The sequence below is a fragment of the Vulpes vulpes genome, chromosome 5, assembly GCF_048418805.1.
Source record: "Vulpes vulpes isolate BD-2025 chromosome 5, VulVul3, whole genome shotgun sequence".
Lineage (NCBI taxonomy): Eukaryota > Metazoa > Chordata > Mammalia > Carnivora > Canidae > Vulpes > Vulpes vulpes.
Window position 1 is genome coordinate 71,810,441 of NC_132784.1, and position 26,223 is coordinate 71,836,663.

The 26,223-nt window shown below is 54.5% G+C and overlaps 1 protein-coding gene across 6 annotated transcripts in view; it reads left to right on the forward strand.

Annotated features, from left to right (window-relative positions):
- Positions 1-6,514: 6,514 nt before the first annotated feature.
- The window catches only part of CD82 (CD82 molecule), a 50,912-nt gene continuing 31,203 nt past the window's right edge, over positions 6,515-26,223 (forward strand). Inside the window, exons 1-2 of one of the 6 annotated variants that reach the window (XM_072758806.1) lie at positions 6,559-6,652; positions 17,862-17,932. The gene's annotated coding sequence lies outside the window, so the exon portion shown is untranslated. Of the gene's footprint in view, positions 7,048-7,795; positions 7,825-17,861; positions 17,963-26,223 lie in introns of those variants that run through there. The other 5 variants (XM_072758805.1, XM_072758804.1, XM_026004137.2 and 2 more) reach the window with 5 other exon arrangements.

Below are 26,223 nucleotides of genomic sequence, written 5' to 3' on the forward strand. Positions count from 1 at the left end.
CTCAGCCTGATTCAGAGAGGGATTCCACTCTGGTTTTGTGCAACTCTACTCATTGGCAGGTGTAAAATGGCAGTTCCCATCCCTGTGCCCCTTTCTGCAGCATCTCCCTGTCCTCCTTAGGGACTTTTAAGAATCTGGAGACACTGAAGGAGGGTTGCCCTGAGGAGCATTCTCTCTTTTCTACCCCCAGCAACTCTTACTTGGGCATGAGTGGGTATGAGGCCACTGTAGATGGACTACAATGTGAGCTACTGGCATTTAAGGAAAAAAATAGTGAGATAGGTTTAGAATTCTTTATTTTTATTTTTGTATGTAGTTAATATGTTAAATAATTTTTTAAAGATTTTCTCCTTTTTTCTTTTTTTCAAGATTTTATCTATTTATTCACGAGAGACACATAGAGAGACAGAGACATAAAGGGAGAAGCAGGCTCCCTCTGGGGAGCCCAATGCAGGACTCGATCCCAGGACCCCGGGATCACGACCTGAGCCGAAGGCAGATGCTCAACCATTGAGCCACCCAGGTGCCCCTTATTTATTTATTTATTTATTTATTTATTTATTTATTTATTTATTTGAGAGAGAGAGAGGGAGAGAGAGAGAGAGAATGAGCAGGGTGAGGGGCAGGGGGAGAGAGAGAAGCAGGCTTCCTGCTGAGCAGGGAGCCTATTGTGGGACTCAATCCCAGGCCCCTAGGATCATGCCCTGAGCTAAAGGCAGACGCTTAACCTGCTGAGCCACCCAGGTGCCCCTATTTTACATAATTTTTGTCTCGTGTTTTTAAACTTTGTTTCTGTGTGTGGTTCAAAATACATAAAATGGCCAGTAAAATAGTATACATCTCAATAATAAATAAATAATCTAACATATGTTAGGGTGTGAGCCCATGACTGTTTGGGGGTGCCCAACCCCTGCCACAGGGTTGAGCTGATGCCTGAAAAGGGAAACAAAACAAAACAAAACCAGGCATCCAGGGAATTGTGGATGGGGACACATCACTGAATCATCTCAAACATTTTTAAAAAACCAAAGCTTTATAATATGTGAAGTGCTTCACAAACGCTAGTCATCAAATAAGTCAAATATAGTCAAAGCCATTTTTTTAGTGGCTATATTTTTCTAATGGCCCATGGTAAGAGCTTACCTGAAAAATGAAGGCTGCCATGACTGTTGTCCTCTTGCCATTGGCATTGTAAGCCTGCAGCGTGCTCCCCTTCACACGCCAGCCTCCCCACCATGCCAAAAGCACCCCCGAGGCCAGGACTGGGTGGCATTAACCCTCAGACCTCGAGCTGTAGCAGGGGGCTGGTGGAAGAGGGGATCGGAACAGGGGTCTAAATGCTTTTCACAAAATGACTGAGCTGTGGGTCAGGCTCTCAGGTGGGAAGCCTGGCCCTCCCCCAGCTACAAACCAGCTCTAAGGAGCTTAGAGTTAAATTTAGAGTTAAATTTGAGCTTAGAGTTCAGATCCTCCCAGAGGAGTCCTTTGGAGAAGCCAGTAAAGGTCAGTGGCCCTGCTGAGTGCAGTCAAACGCACTCCGGTTTGAGAAACTACTATTAACTACTCTCTGAGTGAGGACAGAGTTTGGGGCAAGACTTGTGCCAGGAAAGGACTATACAGCCCAGCAGTCCGGGGACCAGCATCCTTTCTGCTTCTTAGGCTGGAAGCTGGGTCTCTTCAACTCACTGTGAGTCTTCAGGGATAGACTGCACACAGGCTCAGGGTTGGGTGCTCTGAATCTGGGTACCTGGGTCCTGCCCAATCTGAGCTTCTCCCCTGGGGCTCAGTTTCTGCAACAGCAAACTGGGGTGGTGACAAACTGTCACTTCTCTTTCCTCCATCGCTGACTAGTTGTATGTCCTTGGGCAAGTTACTTGCCTTCTCAGGGTCTCTATTTCCACATCTTAGAAACAGGCATCATAAGAGATAGCCTATAGCTCACAGAAGTCATTGTTAAGAGGATCAAATGAATGGGATTTAAATGTACCATTTTAAAGAGACAGTCTAGATGAAGAGGAAAGGGGTCTTACCTCTAACCTCTATTCTGAGGACTCTCCGAGGAAGGAAGATCCTACATAACCCAAGCACACAAGACTCATTGTCCCTCGGACTTCTGAGTCATCTGTGTGCAAGGAGTTATGCAAGAGACATTATACACCTTTCTCTTTAAATCGGCTTCATTCAGACATTCAGTTCCCACCAGAGGAAACTCTCCCCTTATTCTGAGGACCCACTTGGTGCAGATTGTATTTTCCAAAGATGGCTGTGACAGTATTTTCTCTCCTGCAGTCTCTTCTAGAACTTTGCCACCCCCTCATCAAGAGAAGGAGATTATGTCTCCTCTCCTGTCTCTCCTCCTTGAGGCTGGGCCTTTGTGAATGCCCCCACTAATAAAATATAGAGGAAGTGAGGCTACATGGCTTCGGATGCTAGGTCAGAAAATCCCATGTGCTCCTACCTTGTTCTCTGTTTGCTCTTGAAACCCAGCTGCCTGGGGACACCTGGGTGGCTCAGTGGTTGAGCATCTGCCTTTGGCTCAGGTTATGACCCCAGGGTCCTGGGATGGAGGCCCGCATCGGGCTCCCTGCAGGGAGCCTGTTTCTCCCTCTGCCCATGTCTGTGCCTCTCTCTGTGTGTCCCTCATGAACAAATAAATAAATAAAATATTAAAAAAAATAAAAAGAAGAAGAAAGAAACCCAGCTATCTTGCAGTGAGGAAGCCACAGCAGCCTGCAGAGAGGCCTCATGGAGAAGAACTGAGGTTTTGATCCACAGTTCTAGCTGAGTTCCCAGCTAGCATCTAGCACCAACTTGCTAGCCATGTGAGAGCCCCAATCTGTAAAGGATCCTCCACCTCCAAATGAACCAGCTGACATTTCGTAGAACAGAGATAAGCCTTCCCCAGTGAACCTGCCCCAAATTGCAGATCTATGAGCCATATAAATGATTGGGTGGTTTGTTACAGAGCAATAGGAAACAGACACACCACTCTTCCCTCCTTCCCTCCTCCCAGAGTTGTGTAAAAGTCTTAGAGCCTTACCTAGGCCTGGGTACCTGGGTACCAACAAGACTCTGATACCAACTTTCTTGACCACAAGGACCTTCAGGTCTTCTGCTTTGCAGCTCCTGTGCCACCTTTGGGATGGGGGAATCATCTCAGAGGCTGGGACCTGCAAAGCCATACTCCTTTTTTTTTTTTTTTTTTTTGAGACAGAGCACAAGCAGGGGAGGAAGGGAGGGCAGAGGGAGAGAAAGAATATCAAACAGACTCCATGCTCAGCATGGAGCCCATTGCGGGGCTTGATCTCATGACCACAAGATCATGATCTGAGCCAAAATTAAGAGTTGGACACCTAACTGACTGAGCCACCCAGGTGCCCCGAGCCTTTTAAGGTCTTGCCATATCACCATCTCCCCTACCTCCAAGTTGGCCATTTGATAACTTCTCTCAAGTCTTTCTAGGGTAGTTCTTCTTGCTCCTTTTCCCACCTCCCAAACTCTTGGCTTCACTTCTGGAATGGACCAAGGAATTCTCCAAAAGGAGGAAGTTGTCTCTCGCTAGAAGCAAATGGCCAAGGCAAATCATGACAAAGCCTGTCTGCTGCTGGGAGACCAAGCTAATTTGATATCTTAGTAAATAATTCAGACACCCCTCTCCTCAATGACTTAAACTTCCAGTATGTACCAGGCAGTGTGCTAGGTGTTGGGGAGACAGGGACAAGCAGCAGGGCCATTCATAGGCCCAGGCAAGAGCGCCACCTGTGTCCACTCAGAACTTACACCCCATTGCCTTCCACAGTTGTGCTTCAGATATCCAAAACCCTACACATGTATGCCTAAGTGGTTCCAATATGCAACTCCTTCAGATCCATCCTTCTGAGAGGACAGAAGCACCCATAGAGGGGTGACTGGGTGGTAGCTGTGGGTAAGAAGTGTGGACAGAGCTTGGGCACGTGGGCTGAGGTCCTAAGTCCTAGGCCACTTGTATGCACAGGACAGACATGGGGCTGGGAAAAGAATCTGAGTGGATGGGCTGAGAGTGGAGGGGTCAGGGCTAACTCACCCCACACTGCCTCGTTCCTGCACAGAATTCTAAGGAGTCTGAGAATTCTAAATTTGAGCATGGCCCTCTTGGTCATTTTAAAGAATATTTCTCAAGGTAGGAGGATAAACATTTTATTTTATAGTCTAGTAAATGTTGAAATGTAAGGTATGTGGGGCCCAGTCTTATATTAACATGTTAGGGGAGTTCTGTGGAACAGGACCATTAGACCCTGAGCTCCTCTAGAGATAGTGGCAGCTGTGGCACCATGGAGGAACTGCAGAGGGTGGTAGGAGAGTATGGCAGAGATTCTAAAATCTGCCTGCGGATGGCCCCTCCGTGTTGCCACAGCTGCCACTATCTCTAATGTGGAGTGACAGACCAGAAGGGGTAGCAGATGGGACTCTTGTGAGTGAAAGTCTGCCTGGAGGGGAAGGGAGGGACTGATGTGATCCAGCTGTTTTGCCAAGTGCCAATCACCATCATATACCCTCAGCTTGAGGGGAGGGACATGAGATAGGGTAGAAGAGGAGGGTATTCTATGCCCATTTTGCATGGGTTGACTAGGAACCCAATCCAAGAGTAGCACACTGGTCCTGAAAGTGGTCCCTGGACCAGCATCATTCAGGAGCTTGCTAAGCTCTGGCGCCTTGCCGGAAAGATGGTGTCCCTCTATGGGAAGGACATCAGTGTGGACACTGCTAGGTTTAAAGATCCCCCAGACTCACTCCCCTAACTTGGTGTGAAGATTCTATAAGGAAGACTTTTTACTGGAAAGAGAATGTGTATTGAGCATGCACAGTGTGCAAGAGTGGGCAAACATTTCATGAACGCTACCATGTTTAATCCTCAACAGCCACTGTCATGACGGATATTCTTATTCCCAAGTACAGGCTTCTCCCAGAGAAGTTCAGTACCTTGCCTTGGGTCACCAGGCTCCCAGGATGCTACCCAGTTTTCGTGATTCTCAGACCACTCTAACTTCTTCACCATTATGCCCAACAGTGGTTCTCAAACTTGCTTGTGATTTGGAATCACCTAGAGGCCTTGTTAAAAACAAATTGCTAGGCTCTTACCCCAGAGTTTCCCACTCAGTCCGTCTAGAATGGGGTTCCAAAACACATAGTCCTAACAAGTTCCCAGATGCTGCTGCTGCTGCTGTAGATCCAAGGACCATGCTTTGGGAACCACCATGCTGGGCTGGGATCCAGCTCCCCACCCTACTCCACCCAGGCAAAATGGGCATAATCATACCCTCCCCACAATGGCGTCCTTTGTGAGATGCCAATGAGATAATGGGAGTTAAAGAGCTTTGTCAGCTGCAAGGTGAATGGTCCTGGTCTTAAGGAGGAAAGCTGCCTGAGGCTGGTTCCTGCCTGGGGTCTGGGAGTGCGGAGGGCTGGGATGCAGGTCCTGGCACCACAGCCCAGCCCTCTGGAGATCTTTGCAGCCCATCTTAATTCTGACTCACTTCTTAAGAGAGAAAACCAGCTTCTGGGGCTCAGGCCAGCAGCTCCTCCTGCTACCTGCCTCATCAACCCACGCGTCCTTTCCCACCTCGGGCAGCCTGCTGAGTACAGCCCCAACAGCTGGCTGGCCAGGGCCACTTCTCCAGGGGCCAGTCCAGGCAGGCGGGGGCAGCGAGGAGCTTGTGATTCTGGACTTGGGGCCGGATCCTGCTCCCCGCTAGCCTGGGACTCAAGAGGCCATGACTCCCCTTCTCTGAGTCTCAGGTAGTTCATCCAAAAAATGGGCGCAACAGGAGTCCCATGGCTTGAGTCGTGCGAATTTAAGGGCCAGTCCTTTTAACATGGCTTGGCATAGAGCCCGGCCGCTGGCGAGAGCCCAGTCAGTGGTAGTTGTTAGTATTTTCGAAAACCGCCTGGGCCCAGGCCGCCTGCTGATAAAGGCCGGGAGTTGGAACGCAAACCGCTCCCACGCCGCCCGGGTCGCACCCGGATACACCCGCCCAGGAATGCCAGCTTGGGGGCCGGAGGCCGCCGCCCCGGGTGGGGGTTGGCAGGGCAGAGCAGGATTAGGGAGGCGCTGGGGCGGAGAAGGGCGCGCCTGGGGCGGGCGCGGGAGGCCGGGGGAGAGCGCGACCCCGGCGGGGCGGCGGGAGGGTCTGGGGGGGCGGGGGGGGCGCTGGGGCGGACGAGGGGGGCCCCGAAGGGGCGGGACTGTGAGTGGGGCTCCCCTCGCAGCCGGGGCTGGAGCGCGGCCCGGGCGGGCGGGGAGCCAGGCTGCAGCCCCGCAGGGTGCGGGAGGGGCGCGGAGAACGGAGCCCAGGAGGCGGGCGGGGGCGGGGCCTGCGGGGGCGGGGCCTGCGGGGCGGAGCCTGCGGGGGGCGGGGCCGGGGCGGGGCCGGCGAGCCTCTCCGAGGGAGGCCTGGTGGGCGGGGCCAGGTCGGGCCCCCGGCCGGGCTCTCCCGCGGGCGGGGGCGGGGCCGGGGCCGGGGCCGAGGCGGGGCGTGTCCTCCGGGGGGCGGGGCCTGGCCCGGCCGCTGCGATCCCCGACGGCCGCCAGTGGGACCGGCGAGCACAGTCGGACGCGGACGGGGCGAGCGGGCGCGGCGGGCCTGCGGCGCCGAGCACACAGCGCAGCCAGCAGGTGAGCGGCAGGGGGGAGGCCGGCCGGACGGACCGCAGCGAAGCCAGTTTTCGTCACCCCTGCCGGGCACGGCTCGGGCAGCTCTCTCGGAGCAAGTGACAGGGCCACGGAGCAGCTGGTGGGTGAACAGGAGCCTAAGGCCCCGAGTTCTGATCCCCCAGTTCGGCTCCGTCGTCCACCAGCTGGGCGGCCCCGGGCCCGGCCCTCCCCGCCCTGCTCTGGACTTCTCGGGTTCCATAAACCCGGAGGCTGAGCCTGGTGAACTACGTGCTCTGGTGCCCTTTCCCACAAAAACCCCGGAAGGCGAGGGCTGGCAGGTGAGAGCCACAGGTATACACGCGCTGCCTAGCTCTCCCTGCCGAGTGGCACTGAGCCAAGTGAACTCTCCTGGATCGGTAAGCGGAGTACTTTAAAGCTCACACCAGTTCCTCGGTTGGGGCTTGAACCCACAAGCCCTGGGGAAGCGGCCTAAAGCAGGGAAATGTCAGTCTCCCCTTCCTCCCAATGCTGAGATCCCCCTAAGACTAAAGACTCCCAGCCTCAGCGGGGCTTTTGTCCCCTTCCTGGGGCATTTCCAGGTGAGCTGGCCTGAGAGGCCCTGGTTGGAAACCAGGGGACAACTTCTTATGGGAGGTGGGTTGGGTTTTGGGGAAAGCAGGGAAAACCCCACCAAACTCTGGGCCCAGAGTCAAGCCCAGGGCCCAGGGCTCTTGCTGCATGCTCGGGGTTAGTTCATTGGGCTGGAGGTTTCTGTTCCTGGTGGTAATGGGTGCCCTGTGCCAGGGCCATAGTAAGCTGGGCAGCCTAGTTCCGCAGGCAAGATCTTAGGCTCTGGTACCAGACCGAGTAGGATTCCACTCCCTCCAAGCTTCAGTTTCCTCATCTGTAAAAAGGGAGTCCTGATAGTACCCAAGGGCAGTAGCGAGGATTAAACAGAATAATTCATATACGGTGTTTAGCAAGGTCCCAGGCACCCAGTGAGCCCGCACTATATGACAGCTGCTCTGATGCAGATGGGCAGGAGATGGGCTGGCTTCCTGCCTGGGAATGAGCCTGTTTTTGGAGGGCCAGAGGCTGGCTGCAGCCCCTCCTGACCAGAAATTCCCACCTGCCACCTGCATCACTTTGTCCATTTCAGGTTTGGGGATTGTGTCATCTGGACCAAAGAGTGGGTGAGTTTTCTGTAATAGTGCTTGAGGCTGGCGGTCATCCAGTGAAGTAAACCCAAAAATGTTTACTGAGCACCTACTATATTAGATAGTGCAAGGAGATACAGAGGTGATCTAGTCAGATCTGGGCTCTGCCCTCATTTTGAGTTGCCAACAGTGAGAGGGCTCCCCCACCCCCACCAGGCTCCTGCTGGGGAAGATAACACACACCCAGGGCTTGGGGCCAGATGAGATTTCATGAGTCTGTACTGCTCTGGTGTCTGGGACCCAGCTATTCCACTGAACACTTGGCTTGAGGTGAAGGTGAGGGTCAGTGTGGGCGCCTATTACCTGTTCAGTCAAGGCGGGGCACTGAAGAAGAAAGACTGGGGGTGCTGCATGTCAGCTCCCTGAATGCCCTGGGGAGATGGAACCAGCTAGAAAGTAGTATGGGACTGCAAGCTGCACTATATGGAGGAGATAGTGTGTATGCCTCTGGGAGGGGAGGGTGCTTAAAAGCAGTGAGACCCTAGAGAAACCAGGGTAGGGAGAGGGGGGAGGGGCTTCCTAGTCCTGGTGACAGGAGCAAGAGTTTCTGCCTGGGCTCCCAAGTCCTGGTTGGGCTTGGATTAGCTTGGGGCCACAGACTCCCCTGTCTAAGCATGTAAACAGTGTAAGATTAGAGTGTGGTGTTGTGGGGAGGAAGAGGGTCAGTAGGTGTGAGGCCCGTGGGGGGAGGAGAAGATGTGCATTTCAGACAGTACTTACTAAGCCAATACTGGGAAGTCTTCCCCACACCCCTCCAGCCCACATGATGAATGACGAAGGATGACACACTGCCCCCATCTTCAGTTGCTGACCTTCTGGGAAGGGATACCAGGGACTCTGATAGGAGACAAAGGGAAAAAAGGATTATAGGGAACTTTCATGGATGAGGTAAAATCTGGCGGCGGGGAGGCGGGGGGGGGGGGTGTGCGGGGCAGGGGAGAAGTGTCTTAAGAATTGGGAAGGTTTCCTCAGCTCCAGTGAAAGCTTTGGGCAGAGGAAAATACCTAGGCAAAAGCACAGGGTCAAGGCGTTCAGGGAATTTTTAAGCAACTGCTAGGCTGATCCCTTCCACCCAAAGGACTGGGATGGCGCAGGGATGTGAAGGGGGGACGGTAGGTTGGATCAACTCATGGAAGGCCTTCAATGCCAAGGGGAGATGTTTGGATCTGATGTGTAGACAGTGAGAGCCACTGAAGGTTTTTGAGCTAGGGAGTGACATAATCAGAGGGGCACTTTAGGAAAGCAGCCTGCTAGATGTGCTGGGGTGAGGGGCCCAGCGGTCAAGGGAGAATGATCCCATAGCTATGGTGATGGGGAAGGAGGGGCCTGCAGGCCTGTGGGGATGTCTGCTGCTGGGAGTGAAGGAAGAGGCAGCATCAGAGGGGTGGGACGAGAGCCAGGGCAATGTAGAGAGCAGAGAGAGGATCCCCACGTATGACCTGTTTTTCTTCCTATTCCCCCATCCAGCCTCAACCCTGGTGCATAGCAGGGGCTCAGAGGTGCTGCGGAGGGTGATGCATGCTATGGAGTGATAGGGAAGGAGCCGCCCAAGGAGGCCCTGTGCTTACCCATGAAGGGGGGGAGCATCCAGGCCAAGTGGTGGGAGCTTGCACCAGTCAGTTGGTGGGTTTGAGAGCAGGGTGGACGGGGAGCAGTGCCTGTGCCTCTCCGCCTCCTGGCTATAGCCCAGGGAGGGCTGGGGTGAAAGCTAGCTGGTGGGGACGGAAATTTCCCATATGTGGGGAGTGAATTTTGGTTGGCTCTTCTGAAATGTCAACAATGTGGGGCAGCCCCTTCTCTTGAATCTTCAGACTTTGGGCCATTGCCTGGAAGCTCCTCCTCCTTCTCATTCCTCCCCACCCTGGGGACCCAGTCCTGTGCCACCTGAAGATGCACACACGCACCCAGGGTGAACTGAGTGACTCCTCTCACACGTGTAATAATTGCGCCCACCCCCTTACCTTCACTTACCCCTCCGGGCCCAAGGCTGAGCAGATCCAAGCCCTATGCATTCTTCTGGGTTTGGAGCATCTGGGGCCAGCTGGCACCCCCTGGTTTTGGCTTGGCCTTGACCCCTTGATCCAAACCATTATAGTCACTTCTTCCACCCCATGGGAAGCTCCAAGGGGGCGGTTATGATTTAATCAAGAGCATCAAACAGTCAGAAGTTGGCCCAGTGAGAGGTGGGGGTGGGGGAGGGAAGAGCCTGGTCCTCTCTGTGGGACAGGATGGGGCCAGGGCTTGGGGGGTCTGTTTAATCTCAGCAGGAACTGCCCTGCCCACCGGCTTCCCCTCCTCTAAGCCTGGATCTGAGGAGCCAGGAGGGAAGCCCAGAGGTAAACATAAGGAGCAGTGTGGTATGTGTCGCTTCCCTCCTCCCCATGTCTCCTCCTGAAGCTGCCTGTCAGGAGCCAACCACAGGCTCAGGACCTCTGTAGCAGGCCCAGTTGGTGTCTGGGGGCTGGCTGGTTCCTGACTCACCCCTGGGGATCCCCCTACACTTTGGTTTTCCTGTCAGCAGCTGATTCACTGTGTGCTGACATGGAGAAGCAGCTGAAAGAGAAGAGGCCTGTATTCTGGTTCTTGGGGTTAGTTCCAACTCTGCCGTTTCCAGGCTATGTGACCCCTGATATGTTCCTTCTCTCTGGGCTTCCCTTCTCTGTTGTGCACACGCCTGTAAGTTACTTGGCTTTTAGGAAGTTATGTGGCCTGGGATCTGTTGTTGGCAAAGTAGGGCACGTGTGAGCACATGCACACACATATGCACACACGCACCCAGGGTGAACTGGGCGACTCCGCTCACACGTGCAATAATCGCGCCCACCCCCTTACCTTCACTCACCCTACCTGGAGCAACGTCACCTACCTCCGCCTGCCTGTAGATTAGGGAGGTGTCAGGGCCTGATGGCAAAAAGCTGTGGACTCGAGCTAGCATCTGGATGCTGCCCCTTCCGAGCTTTGTGACTGTGACCCTTTCTGAGCCTCAGTTTCTGAATTTGTAAATTGGAAGATGGGAACAACCTCATAGGGTGGTGGGAGAGTAAAATGACACAGAGCAGGTGCCTCTTCCGTGTGACCCCAGGCTTTCTGAGGGTGAGTAGGTCTGAATGTGGATGGCAGATTTCTCTGAACCCTTCCTTTCCCTCCTCCCTCCTCTGGGCTTGTCTACACTGAGTCCTTTCCTCTTCTTCCGTTGCTGTTTTGTGGCATATGGAGTGTCTCCGTGAACCCTCCCAGGCAGGGACTGCCTTGTCCATCCTTGTTTCCTTGACTCCTGGCACAAGGCCTGGCACACAGCGGGCTCCTCAGGAAATGATGGTCGAATGAATAAGTAAGTGATTCTCCTCAGGGTGGCCCAGCAGGACCCAGCTCGGTGCCAGATCCTTGGTGACTCCTTGGCAAAAGTGGAGCTGGGAAGCAGGGTCTGGATGCCTGTGCCTTGTCCTTCAAGTCTGCCCATCCTGCTCCTGGAACCTGGGTCCAGGGAGGCGAGCATGGTTTGGCTGGTCTGGGACTGCTTGGGGTAGGGCTTCAGCTTCCGTTGTGAGGCCTGGCCTTTCCCCTTCTGAGAGGGGAACAGCCCGACTTCCTCTGGTTCCAGCCTAGTGAAGGGGCTGCTTTGACCCTTAGTGAACCCTGACTTGGTCAGCAGTTATTTGTGGAAGGTGCTACTGCCCTCTGGGAGGCCCAGCCCTGACAGTCTCTTTGCAGGCCACCAGGTATTTAACTCACTCTCCCCTCTGGCTTCTCTCCCCACAGTGGGGGCTTCTGGCTCTCCTTTGGACGCTGTGCCTGACTTTCTTTCTTGTATTGAGGGGTGATCTGGGACAGAAGTTGTTTCTGGACCTTGGCTTATAGAGCTGATGCAGGCGTGTGGACACAGTGCTGGAGTCTGGGTGTGAGGAAGCCTGGGTTCAGTCCTGGCTCTGCTGTGAAGTTGTACAGTGACTTCGTCTAGGGATGTGACTCTCTAGGTTGATTTTCTTATTCTTTGGGCAGTAAGTGCTCCAGAAGTCGGCCTGGGAGTCCAGCTGGGGTTGGCCCAAATTGGGAAAGAACCATAAGCAATGTCACAAACCAAACTGCCTAAGGATGATTCCTGCCTCTGCAGCTTACCTGCTGGATGAGACCTGTGGCAAGTGTCTTAGCGCCTCATTTCAGGATCTAAAATGGAAATCATAATAGTATTTACCTCATGGGGTTGTTGAGAATGATATGAATTAATATATGTGAAGCACTCATGATAGGTGCCTGGCACATAGTAAATGCTAATATATATAATATAGTAATATAATATAATATATATAATGTAGTAATATATTATATAGTATATATAATATTATATATACTATATATTATATTATATTATATATATATCAGCCGGCTTTGGTAGTGCTATTATTAATAGGAAGCAGGATTTAAATCTCTGGGGGTATGAAAGCTTGGTGAATAGCCTGAGTGTGAGGATCAGGAGACCCCAGCCCGTCCTTTACTTGCCATGTGACCTTGGCCAAGTTACAGCCTTTCTCTGGCTACAAAACTATTAACTATTATCCTGCATTTGCTGCAATTAGCTTTTGTAAGTGAGGCGCATGTGATGTCACGGTGCGTAGTCGCAGAGCTTTATTCAGAAGGACTCTGGGTGCCCAGCCCATTCTCCTGCATGGAGACAGACAGCCACTGTAGGTGGGCAGGTCCTGGTGCTGCCATGGGGTCACTGCAGACACAGAATGGCAGAGCTGCCCCCACCCCACGACTGCACTCAAGGCTGAAAAGTAGATGAATAAGTACATTTAATTACACAACAATGGGATTATACAGATCAGATTACAGACTTTTATTTTTTTTTATTATTCCCAATTTTCTGAATCTTCTGCAATGATTTCATATTCTTATGCTCAAGAAAGAAGGAACACACACAATAGAGCTGTCGAGCAACTACTATACATATTTAAACAGAAATGTATTATTTGAACTTGGAATCACATTCAGGTTTTTGTTGTTAATAAATCGTTTTTGTTTTTGTTTTTTCCCCCAAAAGGGGCCAGTATTGGTTTGAAGTGAGTATCAATTTGCCAAGCCGCAAGACTGAAGGAGTGTCTGTGGAGGGAGTGGCTATGCCTGCTGGCCTCAGAGCCTGGGAGACAAGAGGCAGATGTGCTTGGAGGTGTCCTCCAACTTCCATCCTGGGGGCCATGCACCCTGAGCGCTGCCTGTTTAGAAAGCTTTCCAACAGGCCTGGACACCGGAGGGCTTAATTTCCTCGTGTGTAAAATAGAGATGATGACGATGATGATGATGATGACGATGATGATGATATCCAATTCAGGGCGGTGCTGTGAGGGTTAAAGGTCCCTAACACACGGTGAGATTTTAGAGCTCCCTCTTCTGAATTTGGAACCCAATGGAAACAGACCACAGACAGAGCTGGGGCTCCGACAGGCAGCGTCCACACTGAGCAGGCTGGCCGGGGAACGTGGCTTCAGATCCGGGGCCCAGAGGGCTTGCTGACCGTCTGCCCTCGAACTGGCAGAGTTGCCTGTCCGGTCACAGGCGGCGCTGGGCAGGGGCCAGCCTCCCTGCAGGAGCAGGTGGCAGCAGCACAGGGCGGCGCAGATGGAACGCCGCCTGCAGGCAGCCTGGCTCGGGGGGGGGGGGGGGGGGGGGGGCGGGGCCCCGCAGGGCATGCGCGGTGCGTCTCCCGGCGAGCCAATCACAGAAGCCTCTGTTGGGGTCCAGGAAGTTAAGGGAGGGGGCGGAGCGAGTCCCGAGGTGCCCTCCCGGTAGAGGTCCCTCCTTAGGGAAACAAGTGGAGAGGGGAATATATGTTCCCCTGGTGACTACTATAAGGCGCTTTGAATGATGCCAGGTATACAGGAAGCGCTCAATACATGTTAACTTGTCGTTGCTAATAATCCCGATACACCATGAATAATTCTACTACAGTTGGAGAAGTCACTCTCGCGCTCGCTGTTTTAGGAGATGGTTTATTAGGATGTTGTTGCCCTGTAAGACGCCCCGGGTGTGTAGAGGAAATAGAAACTTTAGCTGGAGGGCGGGGGTGGGGGGGACGTGAGTGGGTGGCTAGAACCTTGGGTCCCTGTGGGTCACAGAGACAACCCCCCTCGCTGACCTCGGGTGAGCACACAGCAGAGGAGTCAGGGGGGTTAGGAGGGCGTGTGGGTCTGGCTGCACTGGACATTCGGAGGCTCTGGGCGAGGCCGCCCAAGCCCCTCTCCTGGCGGGGTGGAGCACGGGCTCCCCGTGGGCCAGGAGGCTGTAGAGCACACTACCCAAATGGTGCCTCTCAGAAGTCCCTAGGGGGCAAGCTGCAAGTAGGGGACCTAGGTACGGGCCAGCTCCTCCTCCTCCCTCTGCTCGCCTTTGGGTGAGTGTCTCAACGGCTCACAACCTTGGTTTCCTTCCTCGTGGACTTTGGGGTGGTTGGTGATAACCCTCCTCATGGCTCGCCTGTGGGAGGATTCAATGAGGCAATGGGTCTGGGCGAGCTGCTGAGCAGTCCCCCCCCGCCCACACGCACACACGCAGTGTGCATCCTCAGGGAACCCCAGAGAATGATGTGAAGGCTGCTCCTGCCACCAGAGACAGAGGACTCTGATCCGGGGTGAAGGAGATTTCCAGGGCTGCCCACAGCTCCGGGGGTCAGGAGGGCCTTAGGCTTCAGGGTGCTCCATCCTCAATGGGACTGTCTGAGCCCAGCTTTGACCTGAGTGTTCTTGGCCTAGCGTGGAACTCAGGGGCTTGTGTTTACCCCAACGGGATTGTAGTGTTGTGTCACTACCTATCGAGTCTGTTGGACAGGATCCAGCCTTTGCTCCCATACCTAAAGGCTTGGAGAACTCACTATCTTTCATCTCTGCCCAGATCTGACTTAAAAAAAAATATGGTATAGAATCTGAGCAAATTCATCCTCCGGTAGCTTCCACTCATGGTCCTGATCATGCTCATTGAGATGATGTCCCTGTGGAATGTGGACGCTCTCTGGGGAGAGCAAGCCCCTCTTGTAGCAGAGGCCACCCCAGGCCAGTGGTTCTGATGTAGGAAAGAGGTATTTCTGTCAACTGTTTAAAAACCATTGTCTCTAGTTGAACCAAATGGGCGCGTGCATGCACACACACACACAGTTGGGATTATACCATATGAACCACTTCCTGCTCTAGGTTAACACTGTAGAGGGAGGTTAACACTGCAGAAGGAGGATTGTTCCGTGATATTCAGTATTCTTCCACAGTGTGTTTCCCAGATCTGTAGTGTCACACTATGTGGATCTACCGTGACCCAGTTTAGCATTCTCCTACTGGCACACATTTAGGCCATTTTGAATTTTTCATTAGCTTCCACATCACTATAGTGACCACCTCGTCCATACATATATCTTGTGCTCAAATCTAATACTCTCCATGGAGTGAATTCCTGGAAGTGGCTTTTAAACTCATGGTCCGGGGGCACCTAGGTGGCTCAGTGGTTGAGCGTCTGCCTTCGGCTCAGGTCATGATCCACTGGTCCTGGGATCGAGTCTTGCATCGGGCTCCCTGCATGGAGCCTGCTTCTCTCTCTGCCTGTGTCTCTGCCTCTCTCTGTGTGTCCCTCATGAATAAATTAAAAAATATATAAATAAACTCATGGTCTGAGGACCAGTTCTCAAGACAAGACCTTTTCCCCAATACCCACCAGAATGTACCCCCAAACTTAGCTCCAGCCCCACCAGAGAAAAAGAGGGCATTGTGTCCCTTGGTGCTAGGTAGCACCATAGAAGGAAGGGGCCGGTGCTTGTGTGTGTGTGTGTGTGTGTGTGTGTGTGTGTGTAAGAGACAGAAAGAGAGAGTCAGACAAATGGGCTGCTTTTCCTCTTCAGTGAGGACTTTTGACCCTCCTTCTGTCTCCCTTTCAGGAGCCTGTGGTGTCATTAACTAATTATAGGATCTCTTTACTATTTAATGACCTTTCTCCATGGTGACTCCTTCCTAACAGCCTTCTGGGAGCCAGGGAATGGGGAGATGAGTCCGTGGGAGGAAGTTTCTCTGGAGCAGGAGGTGGATCCTGGAGGTGTCAGAGTCTCCCGGAGAGTTTGTTAAAGCACAGATCATACCCCCAGAGTTTCTGATTCCATTGGTCTGGGGTGCAGCCCGGGAACGTGCATTGCTAACAGGTTTCTAGGAGATGCTGTTGCTGCTGATCTGGGAACGATGATTTGAGAACCAATGCAGTAGTGGAATGGGGGCCGGGGAGGCTGTGTGGTGAATCTCAGCTCCTGGTGCTACTGACAGTAGGAACCCTGTCCTGTTGAGTAAAGGCTTGCATGAGGCCTAAACTCACCTTCCGCCTGCCTCCACCTCATCACCTTTTCCAGTATGTGCTGTTATATTATTTATGTACAAGAGGATAAGATGTTTATCACCATCCCCATTTTACGGAAAGGAAAACTGAAGCTCTGACAGGCAAGCTAATATGTCCAAGGCAGCCCTGAAAGCTGTCAGGGGTACTGATACAGGAACCCCGGCCTTGTCACCTCCTCCCTTCTTCCCCTCAATACCCACCCACCACCACCACCACCCCCCGAACTGTATCACACACTCTGGGCTTCCCTCATGCAGGTCCAGTGAGGGGGCTGGGAAGGCAGCTTCCCCCACACTGTCTCTGAGCCAGGGTCTTGCTCTACTTCTTATTCCCACTCACACCCCTCCACCCCCCACCCCGCCCACAAGTCGTTCAGTAACATGACCCTCTAAGATCCAGTGTTTTCTAGTCAGTTCATGTTCCCAGTTATTGTTCGGGGCATTTTTCTGGGAAGCCTCGGAAATGTGCCTAAGCCGTGGCTGCCACCTGGCAGGTACAGCAGAGGAAGTGGGAGAACCCTCATCTGTGGGGCATCTCATACGTGCCAGGCCCTGCCCTCTTTGCTGCCATGGTGTCAGTCCCCCTCCCTCCAGGCCCATTTTACAGGTGAGGAAATGGAGGTCCCAGGGCTGTAGCAGCTCGCCCAGGGCCACAACTGAAGGTGCAGAGCTGGCCTTCCATTCCCCAACTCCCTGGTCTAGAGTGGCAGTGGATCCTGGGCCAAAGGAGCTGGGACTTGGAGGGTGGGGAGGAAGCCCATGCTCTACCCACTACCCACTAAGAGGGTCAGCCGGAAAAAAAAAAAATTTTTTTAAATAAAAATAAAAAAGAGGGTCAGCCGGAGGGGGCACTTGCTGTAGGAGGGCCCTGGCCTAGCCGGCAGGAGCCCCTGTCCAAACGGTGCTCTGCTGCCATCTGGCTGTGTGACCTTGGGAAGGTCACTCCCTTCCTTGGGGTGTCAGAGTTCTCATTTCTGCTAATGATACCTTATGCTTTATAGCTTTTAGCCATGGACACTTTCTCACGTACCTATTCCTGCGGGCCTCCCCACACCTCATAAAATAGGCAGCAAGGGTATTATTTCTGAGCCCATTTTACAGATAATGACAGGCTGTGGGTGACATGCCCAGGATCCCACAGCTAAGGGGGTGAACCCCTATTGCCTTTGCTCCCCTTCCTGAGCCTGGCCCATCACCCCGAGCTGCCTCCTCAGCAAGGAGGGAGAACTCGGGTCTCCTTTCTGTTCTCAGCCTCCGCACTGGAGATCCCAGGGCTCTTTAGTTGGGCTGGTGGGTTTTGGGTGCGAGGGGCTCCAGGAAAGGACTGGACTGGGATCCTCGCGCTGGACCAGGAACCTGTGAAGGGAAGACAGGGTGGCTCAGGCCATCCCTGGTACTGACTCCTGCCTGGGCATTTGGGGTCCCTGATGGTGAGCCCCTAATGCCCAAGGAGGTGGGGTCCAGACCAGCTGCCCTCCTACATCAGCCCCTGGTGGCGGGGCGGGGGGAGGGGGTGAGAATGTGCCTGCCCTGCCCCACTGTACTCCTGTAGAATTTTCCAGACTCCCAGCCTGGGGTGCCTGGACCTCACAGCTCTGTCTGAACGCCCTCACCCCCTCCTCTGTCCCCTGACTTGAGTCTTCCTCATTTTTCCAGGCCCAGTTCCGGCCACCTTCTTCCCTGGGGCCAGCTGTGGTGTGCTGGCCAAGCGGACTCAGCTGTCTCGGGTCTGTCCAGTGGGTGAGCTAGTTAACCGGGTTAGTTCATTCCCCACCCAGGCCATGAGGGCAGGGCTGCGGCTGCTGTGGGTCTGAGCCCGGCCCCCCCAGGGTCCACCTGACTGGCAGGGCTCAGGGTGCTGAGTCTGTGTGGACCGGGGATGGCTGACCTCACCTTCAGAGTCAGCCTCAGACTCATGGCTCTCATACTTTGTGACCTCGAGCAAGTCCCCCTATCGTCTCTGAACCTCTGGCTTCCGTCTCCTAAAAATAAGAAAGCTACTTTTCCTCCCTGACCGCTTGTGAGGCTTGCATGTGATAAAGTGTGCAAAACACCTACCACTGATGTCTGGTGGGTTCGAGGCGCTCAGGAAATGCCTATCCCTCCCTCCCCTGCAATCAGCTCAGGCTTCATTCCGCCTCCACCCACCTAACACCCTAGAGCAGGTGTCTGGCTGGGCCTTGGTCTGAGGCCTGCGCTGTATCTCCTCTAGCCTAGAGGGTGTGCGAGGCTGATAAAGGGGGACAGATTGGGGAGAGGGACAGAATCAGCTGCAAACAGATATGTTTAATCAGGCTCTACTAGGTCCAAGTTGTGACCCCGGGGCACAGGACCCCCCTGAGCCTCAGTTTCCCGACCTGTAGCGAGATACTCCTACCTTCTGTGTTCTCAGGATCACACTGGAGGCGCCCTGGCAGGGTCAGGGTGGGAATGCAGGTGACCTGAAGCCCTGAGTGCAGCCTCCCAGGAGCCTCTCTAGCCTGCCAAGGGTTCATTTGCACATCTGTCTTCCCAATGCCATGCAAACAGTTCCCTCTCCCTCTGGTCACCCCGGGTGCTCACCAGGCTGTTGAGCTCTTGGCTCTGGTCCTAGTGTGCTGGGTCGGTTGTCTGGCGGGGAGCAGCATGTCTGAGGGGCTGGGCCTGAGGCCCTGCCTGTCTGAGACCAAGGTGATGTCCCTACAGGTCCCCATGCTGAGAACTCTTGGAATGCTTGGCGCCTGGGGCCCTCTGGGGACACAGACCCTTTCCTGTAGTGTCAAACATCTTCCCTTTCCATGTCTGTCTGTCCACCCCTCCTCCTAGTACCCTATGGCCCAGAACCTTCTTGCAGTGATAATAATCACACGCTTCCCTTTGTGGTGTTCTACCATTTTTATTCCTCAGACCCCCACCTCCCTGTAAGATGGGAATGAACTGGCCATCATCTCCCAGAGAGGGCAGGGGGCGTGCCGAGGCCCTGCTGGGACTCATGGCCTTTCCATCCACCCCCGATCCCCACCTCTCAGCCCTGCTCACATTCTTGGCTGAATTTTGCCTTGCAGAGGCATGTCCCCTGCAACTGGGAGTGGGAAGCAGGTTGAGAGGAGGTAGAAGTAGCAGAGTCTAGGTCTCCAGGGTGAAGGGTCCTGGGTTCCCGCCCCTGGAGATTGGGGTGCTGCGGGCACAGGGCCTGCCCTGTTCGCAGAGAGGGAAACTAAAGTTTCGGGAAGGGCCGCGAGTACAGGGTAGAGCCAGTTGGGCTCTGTCCCTTTGTTCTCCCCACCCCACCCCCGGCCCCCCAGGGCCCTGAGGGCTCAGGTTAGGGAACTCCATGGGGCTGTTTGGGACCTGGGTGATCAGGACTGGGGCTGAGCCACTGCGGGCTGAGGTCAAGTCCAGCTGCTTCGGCATCTGAGGGGTCTGTGAGTGGCTCCAGTACCCCTTCCGGCGATACAGGCCCAGCCTGCTGGGGAAGGGGAGTCTCAGGGGGGAGGTTATGTCCCTAGCTCTGCCTGGCGCTCCCAGAATCAGGGGGAGGCCAAGGCTGAGGAGAATGTGCAGGGGAGGGGATGGGCCGTTGTTGATGGCTGCTGGGGGGAGGACAGTGTGGGCAAGAACGCAGGGTGTGAGCCTCCCAGGGAGGCCACAGGGAGGTGGGCTCTTGGCTACAGATGGTGAGGGGTCAACAGGGGGGAGGCGGAGCTGGGCTGGCTCCCAGGGCGGCATCCTGCCTGGGTTAGCCGGCCTGCCTTCCTGGGTGGATTTTGCCTGAGGTTTCTCCCGGGGCTTCCTGCGCAGACCCCAGAGGGTCTGTGGGTTGGAGATGTGGCTGCGCAGGGGGCTCCCTTCGCCCAGGGTCTGTCTCTTTCTCCCCCCACCCACTCCCACCCACTCATTCTCTGTCTCTCTTTCCTTACCTCTGGGTCTCTGCCCTCTCTTGCCTCTATCCCCCTGCCCAACCACACCCCCCACCTCAGTCTACCCTCCAAGTACCTCTGAAGCCAGAACGTCTCTCTCGGGGTGCCAAGGACCAAGGCCACCCTGGCTGAGTCTGCCCAGGCCCTGCTCCTGGACAATCCCAGAGGACCCGACAGCCCCGGGGCCCTCGCTCCGTGGAGGTGGACCCCTGACAGGCTGTGCCCCAAACGTCAGCTGTCTGGGCTGGTTAAATGGCCCCCGCCCCGCCTGGGAACCTAGGACTTGGGCTCTACTTGCTGTACGGGAGGGCTGCCCTTCCTGCCAGCCTCGGAGGCCCTGGATGCCTACAGCCCACTGTGGATATGGGCTTCTCCAGGCCACACCTCCCTGAAGCTGGGAGCCTGCCCCAGGGAAGGCCTGGCGAGGCTGGAACCTGGGGCCCGTGTGCTGGCGAGGTTGCCCTGGACATGCCACATGTCAGAAGCTCTCAAGATGCAAGCAGAGGAGACTTGAGAGCTGGTCTTGGACACAGGGAGAGACGGGGGCAAGGCTCAGAGGATGCCACCAGCAGAGACAGGGCATCTACAGAAGGGAAGAGGCAGGTAGGGAGGGGTGGACTGAAGGAGAGAGTGTGAGACCCCAGAGAGCCCTGCCCTTTCCTTCTCACCTGGGCTGAGCTGCTTTAGCTGGGTCTCCGCCAGGACGATCCCCCTCCCCCTGCTCTTGGAATTAAACACTCGCTCCTGCCCTCTACCCTTGGCCCCATCTTTTCTGTGTTTTCACCTAAGGACCCATGAGAGATAGAGTCCCCATACCCATGTGTGCAACGATTTCCTATACTGTGTCTCAGTCATCCACCCTCTTTGACTCTGACTCTGTCCCTCTCTCTTCCCATCAGATACCCCTAGAGCCAAAATGGCTCTCAGGCCTAGTGGGGCTAAGAACTGTAGCCTCAGGAGGCAGTACTATTAGCCGCACATCTGTCTGATGCCCACCCTACCTACCTGTGTGGAGGAGATTAGGGCCACCAGACAGTGCTCTGAGACAGTCTGTGCAGGAGAGTCTCCTGGGAAGGCTGCTTGGTGGAGGTGGCATCTCAGCTGCCCTTTCTCTTTCCTCCTGAACCCAGTGCCTAGGGAGAGGATGCTGTGACTGAAGAGCCTGCATGATGCCATGCGGGGTCCCTGACTAGAGTCCCCTTCCTTCTCCCTAGTTGGCTCCTGGGGGCCCACACTTATCACCCAGCCTCAGTCCCGTATGAACCCTAGCCCTGGCCCAGGGCTTAACCCGTTGTTAGCCACCTGCCGCCGGGCTCTGCGATAGCTGTGAGAGCTGCTCCCTGGTGCCTAGTGAGGTTCCAGAGTGTCTTCAGTTGGTTGGGTTCGGAGGCTGGGCCGTGAAGCCCAATGAACTTGGGTTGGGCCTTGGCGAGGCTATTTTAGTTCCCTATCATTTATAAATGTGTTTCTGCAGGCTGTGTAGCGTGACGGCAGAGCGTCGAACTGGTGGGGTTCAAGTCCGAGCTCTATGGTCTGTCTGTGTGACCTTGGGCAAGTCCCTTTCCCACCCCAAACCTCACTTTCTTCACCCATAAACTGGAGTTCACAGCAGTAGTCACCTCATCCGGCCATGGCAAGGATGAGCAGAGCCACGCGAAGCACTTAGCACAATCTCTGGCAAGTAGTAACTGCAGAAATGTCAGCTTTTGTTATTCAGGACCCAAGACTATGTTCTGAGGTGCATGTCTTGTGTCTCAGAGGGAGAGCTGGAGGCTGGGTGCTCTTGAAAGTTATAGTGTTGGATTCCACACATTGTTGTGGGCATGGCTCGGGGTGGGAACTCTGAGTGGCAGTGGCCACTTGGGAGCCCCTGGGAGGGCAGCCCCTCAGGCCTTCTGACCCGTGGGCCATCCTAGAGGAGGCATGCTGTCCTCTTTCAGGTCGCCTGTGCTGGTCAGGCCCGGGTGCGTGTCCTGGTGTTTCAGCCTGCCTCTCTGCACCCACTGCCGTCACCGCTGGCTAGTGTGGGGTACGGGTTCTGAAACGCTTGTGTGTGAAGCCTGCAGATGCCTGTCCCTGTCCCTGGTTGCTCTGATTCCGTGAGCTCAGGACCCCAGGAACGACCGCTCTAACGCCCGGCTCCAGTGACCTGAGTGCGGATGCTCGGTGGTAGGGAGCAGTATCACAAAGTGGGCAGGACATTGGACTTCAGAGTCAGAGGGTCCAGAGGAACACAGGCTCAGCTGGGCCACCATCTGCCCTGTGACAAGGCCCAGTGCCACCACCTTCCTGAGCCCCGGAGGTCCCGCTTGTAAAGCAGGGACGATGAGGCCCCTCTCTCCACCTCAGACTGGGGTGGGCCTGAACAAGGCAAGGTTAACGAAGCATCGCTCATGGGGGGCTGCTTCCATAGGCGCTCATGTCATGATCTATCTCCCCTCTGCCTGACATCTGTTTCACGGTCTTGGGGACAGCAACCTACCTGGGGCAGTTTGCAGGAAGCTCTGTGTCATGCGTCTCAAGGGATGGTCTTCGTGCACACTCTCCTCCTGCCACGGGAGGATGGGCATCATTTTGGCTGACCCTTCCCACAGTCTCCTGTCTCTGTATGCTTCCCTCTGAAGGCTTGGCAAGCTGATTCCTCCTTCCTGGCCAAGCCTTGATGTGCCCATTTTACAGATGAAGACACTGAGGCTCAGGGTGGGTGGGCAACTTGCCAAAAGTCACACAGCTCAGTGAGATAGGGCTTGGCACTGAGGTGTCTCTCAATCCAGAGGCCATGCGATGACCTGGTTGGTTCATCATTCTCTCCCCTGCCATGGGGCTGGGGAAGGGGCTAAATTCTGAAGGCCTGTCTGGGAATTCAGGTCTTCCTGCTAGAGCCCCTCAAATCGGGGGCTCCTGGACAGCCTCTCAGCTAGCTCTAAATGTCCCTCTAACTTAGGGTTTCCCAAACAATAATGCTGAATGTACCCAGTGCGTTAGGATGGTTGGTTATCTTCTCAGCCCTTGGGAACAGAGGCCTGGGCTGGTCACCTTGGACCAGGTGTGGTTCTGTCTGTCTACCTCAGGGTACCAAACAAATATGTGAAACAGGTTGGGGAGCCCTGCTGGCTCTAAACAATTCCCTCCCTGCCTCCACCAAACATACTAAGCATGCACATTCCCCGGATGGATGGGGGCTCATGGTCCTCTCTGGGCCTCAGTCTCTTCGTCTGAGAAATGGGGATGAAGTAAGTGATGTCAAAAGCATCCTTCTAGTGTTGTGGATCAGAGAGTGTAAGCCCTAGAACCAGTGTTGGGAGGGAGCAGGGTCTGCCTGGGGCCCAAATAGCCTGCAAAGAAGGCCAAAAACAGTCCAGAAAGGGAGCTGTGGGGAGGGAGAAGTCAGGGGCTATGGCTCAGCCTCAATTTGAGTCTTTGGCTGCGTGGTGCCAGGTAGAGAGGCTGGAAGGCTTAAAGTGTCTGCTCTTCCTGATGCTGCACCCTCTGTGCCAGTGGCCTCTTCTTCATGGCCTTCTGGGCTCGTGGCCTTAGACAAGTCAGTGAACCTCTGAGTCTCAGTTTCTTTATCTGTTAAGTGGGAATAACAATATCTCGGGGTAGGGGATATTATAGAGAATAAATCAGACAGTGGGAATGGTATGATGCAAACTCCTCTGCCACAGTCTGGCCAGGGGTGGCTGCTGTCTACATTCCTGTGGTACCCCTGACCTTTTTCCCTCAAATGCCAGAAGTCCACCTCAGCTCCAGGTGTTAAGGTCCTCGAGAGAACCAGAGCCTGTCACCCCGGCCTGTGGGGTCGTGCGGTAGGACCCTTGGAGTCTCACTGGGTCTCAGAGTCTGCAGCTGTAAGACTAACAGGAGGGCTTGGGGCTTCACAATCCTGTGATTCCTGGGAGGGGTGAGTATCTTCTGACCCCGGTTGGCAGAGGTGGTGAGATTTTAACCCCCCGGTAAGAGATGAGACGTGGGAGCTCAGGGAGATTCAGTGGCTCAAGGTCACACAGCTAATAGGAAGCAGAGCTGGGATTCAGACCTAGGTCTTAGGAGGGAAACGTGAGCCTAATCATGTTTGGTGGCCTCGTGATTTTCCTGCTGCCCAGAGAAACAGCTTTTTACTTTTTCTTTTCTGTTTTAACAACAACAACAACAACAAAAGGTAAGAGCAGAGAATGAAAAATACGATAGTGAAGAGGTCAAAAAGCCAGCGCCTGGAGCTAGCTGAGGTTTCAGGAAACATATCACCTGTTACACATGAAAACAAACACAGCCACCTGTGGCCAGCCTCTTTTTTATGGATGACCAGGACAAAGTCCAGAGAACCGGAGAGCTGAGTGGCTGAGGACTAGCTTGCAGGTGGAGAGCCCACAGGTAGGCGGGCTTCCAGAACAGAGCAGCCAGGCCAGGCTTTCTCATTCTACCTTCTGCCCCAGCAGGCGACTGAACTCACGTGGTGTGATCAGTTGTCAACTCACCAAACCGGCTGGACCTCTAGGCCTCTGGCAGGCCCCTGAGGCATAGCCAGAGGCTCAGAGACAGAGGCTCTGCCCATGCGCAGGACAGAGGCCCTGTTCCTTAGATCGCCCAGCCCTGCCCTGCTCAATCCCCACCCTGTGGCCCAGGCCTGCCCTGCTTAACCCTCACCCTCTTGCAGGGGACCAGTAGCCGTCACCAGCAGCCGCCACCCTCTGGCATGGAGGCCTCCGGGCCATGCATACATTTGGAGCCCCTCAGAGGGCTTTGGACTGTTGGTCAGGAAATCAACAACTAACTTCTGGATAGTAATTGTCATTATTGGTCGCATTTATTTGACACTTCCTGGGTGTCAGGCCCTTGGCAGATGCTAGCTCATATAAGCCCTGCCATAGTTCATTAGTAAGTCCATCTGACAGGTGGGGAAGCTGAGGCACAGTGATGAAGTGATTGCTCGAAGCCACACAGCTGGTAAGATGTGGCAGGTTTGGCATCCTCAGGCAGGGAGAGTGGGAGGAGCGGCCAGGGTGACCAGCATGGACTGAGCCCTACTAGGCACTGGCTGGATTGTGGTTCCTCTTCCTACCTGTGTGTGGTGGGTGGGTTTAGTTTTCCATCTGCTGAGAAAGGGGCAGTACCACAGTGTTTCCCCAGGTTATGTGGCTGCTTTGCAGCAGCTCCGGGGGGGATGGGGTGGAGGTGGGGGTAGGGGAACCCAAGGTTGCAGTGTGACTTTCTTGTACCTCTCTGTGCAGAAGGAAGGCCTGGTGAGCCAGGGCAGGGCAGCAGATGCACTCAGCCCGTCCAAGTCCACCACTGTGTGCTTAGGCTTGATCTTTCGGTGTGACTTGGAGGCTCTTGCTCTCGCCATCCCCTCTGAGAAACGCAATGATCTGGAAGGTCTTCTGCAGAGTGGATATTGCTCCCCGGAATAAATGACCCCGGAGGGTGTGAGCCTCCAGGAAGTTGGAGTTGGAGCAGAGGTGCAGGGAGCTTCATGGACGATTCCCTCAAGCCCACCTACATCTCCCTCTGAGCAGAGAGGGACCAGGCTGTGCTGGAGACTGGGTTTGTGGCAGTGGGTCTCAACACATTAGAATCCTCTGGAAAACTTAAAAGATCCCAATGCCTGGTCCGTACTCCAGACCAATTTAATCAAGATCCCAGGGTAGGGGGCCCAGGCATGAGCAAGTTGTACAGCCCCCAGGGTAATCCTGACCTATAGCCGACATAGGAGACCAGCAACTGCTCTAAGGCAACTGGGGGATGAGGGAATTAGGAACCTCTTGGCTTTCTAGGGTTTGTGACCCCCTGAAACCTGACAAAGGCATGTGCATCTAGAGAGAGTTCACAGCTTCCACCAGCTTTTCTGACCTAGAGGAGATTAAAATCCATTCTTGGGAGTAAGCAACCACCCCTTCCCATAAACCAACAATGTCATTTTTAAAGACTGGAAATCTCCAGTTATTGGATCAAGGTTGGTTTGTCCCATCACCTCTAAGCAATTTTCCTGACCTCCCCAGACACCCACTTCCCTTTCCTTCTTTCCGCAAATACATACAATACATACGGTGTGCTTAGCCCGTGCTTGGAACTGCTTGGGGCTCGGGGATTGTGGCGAATGTGAACGGCCGTCCCCTGGA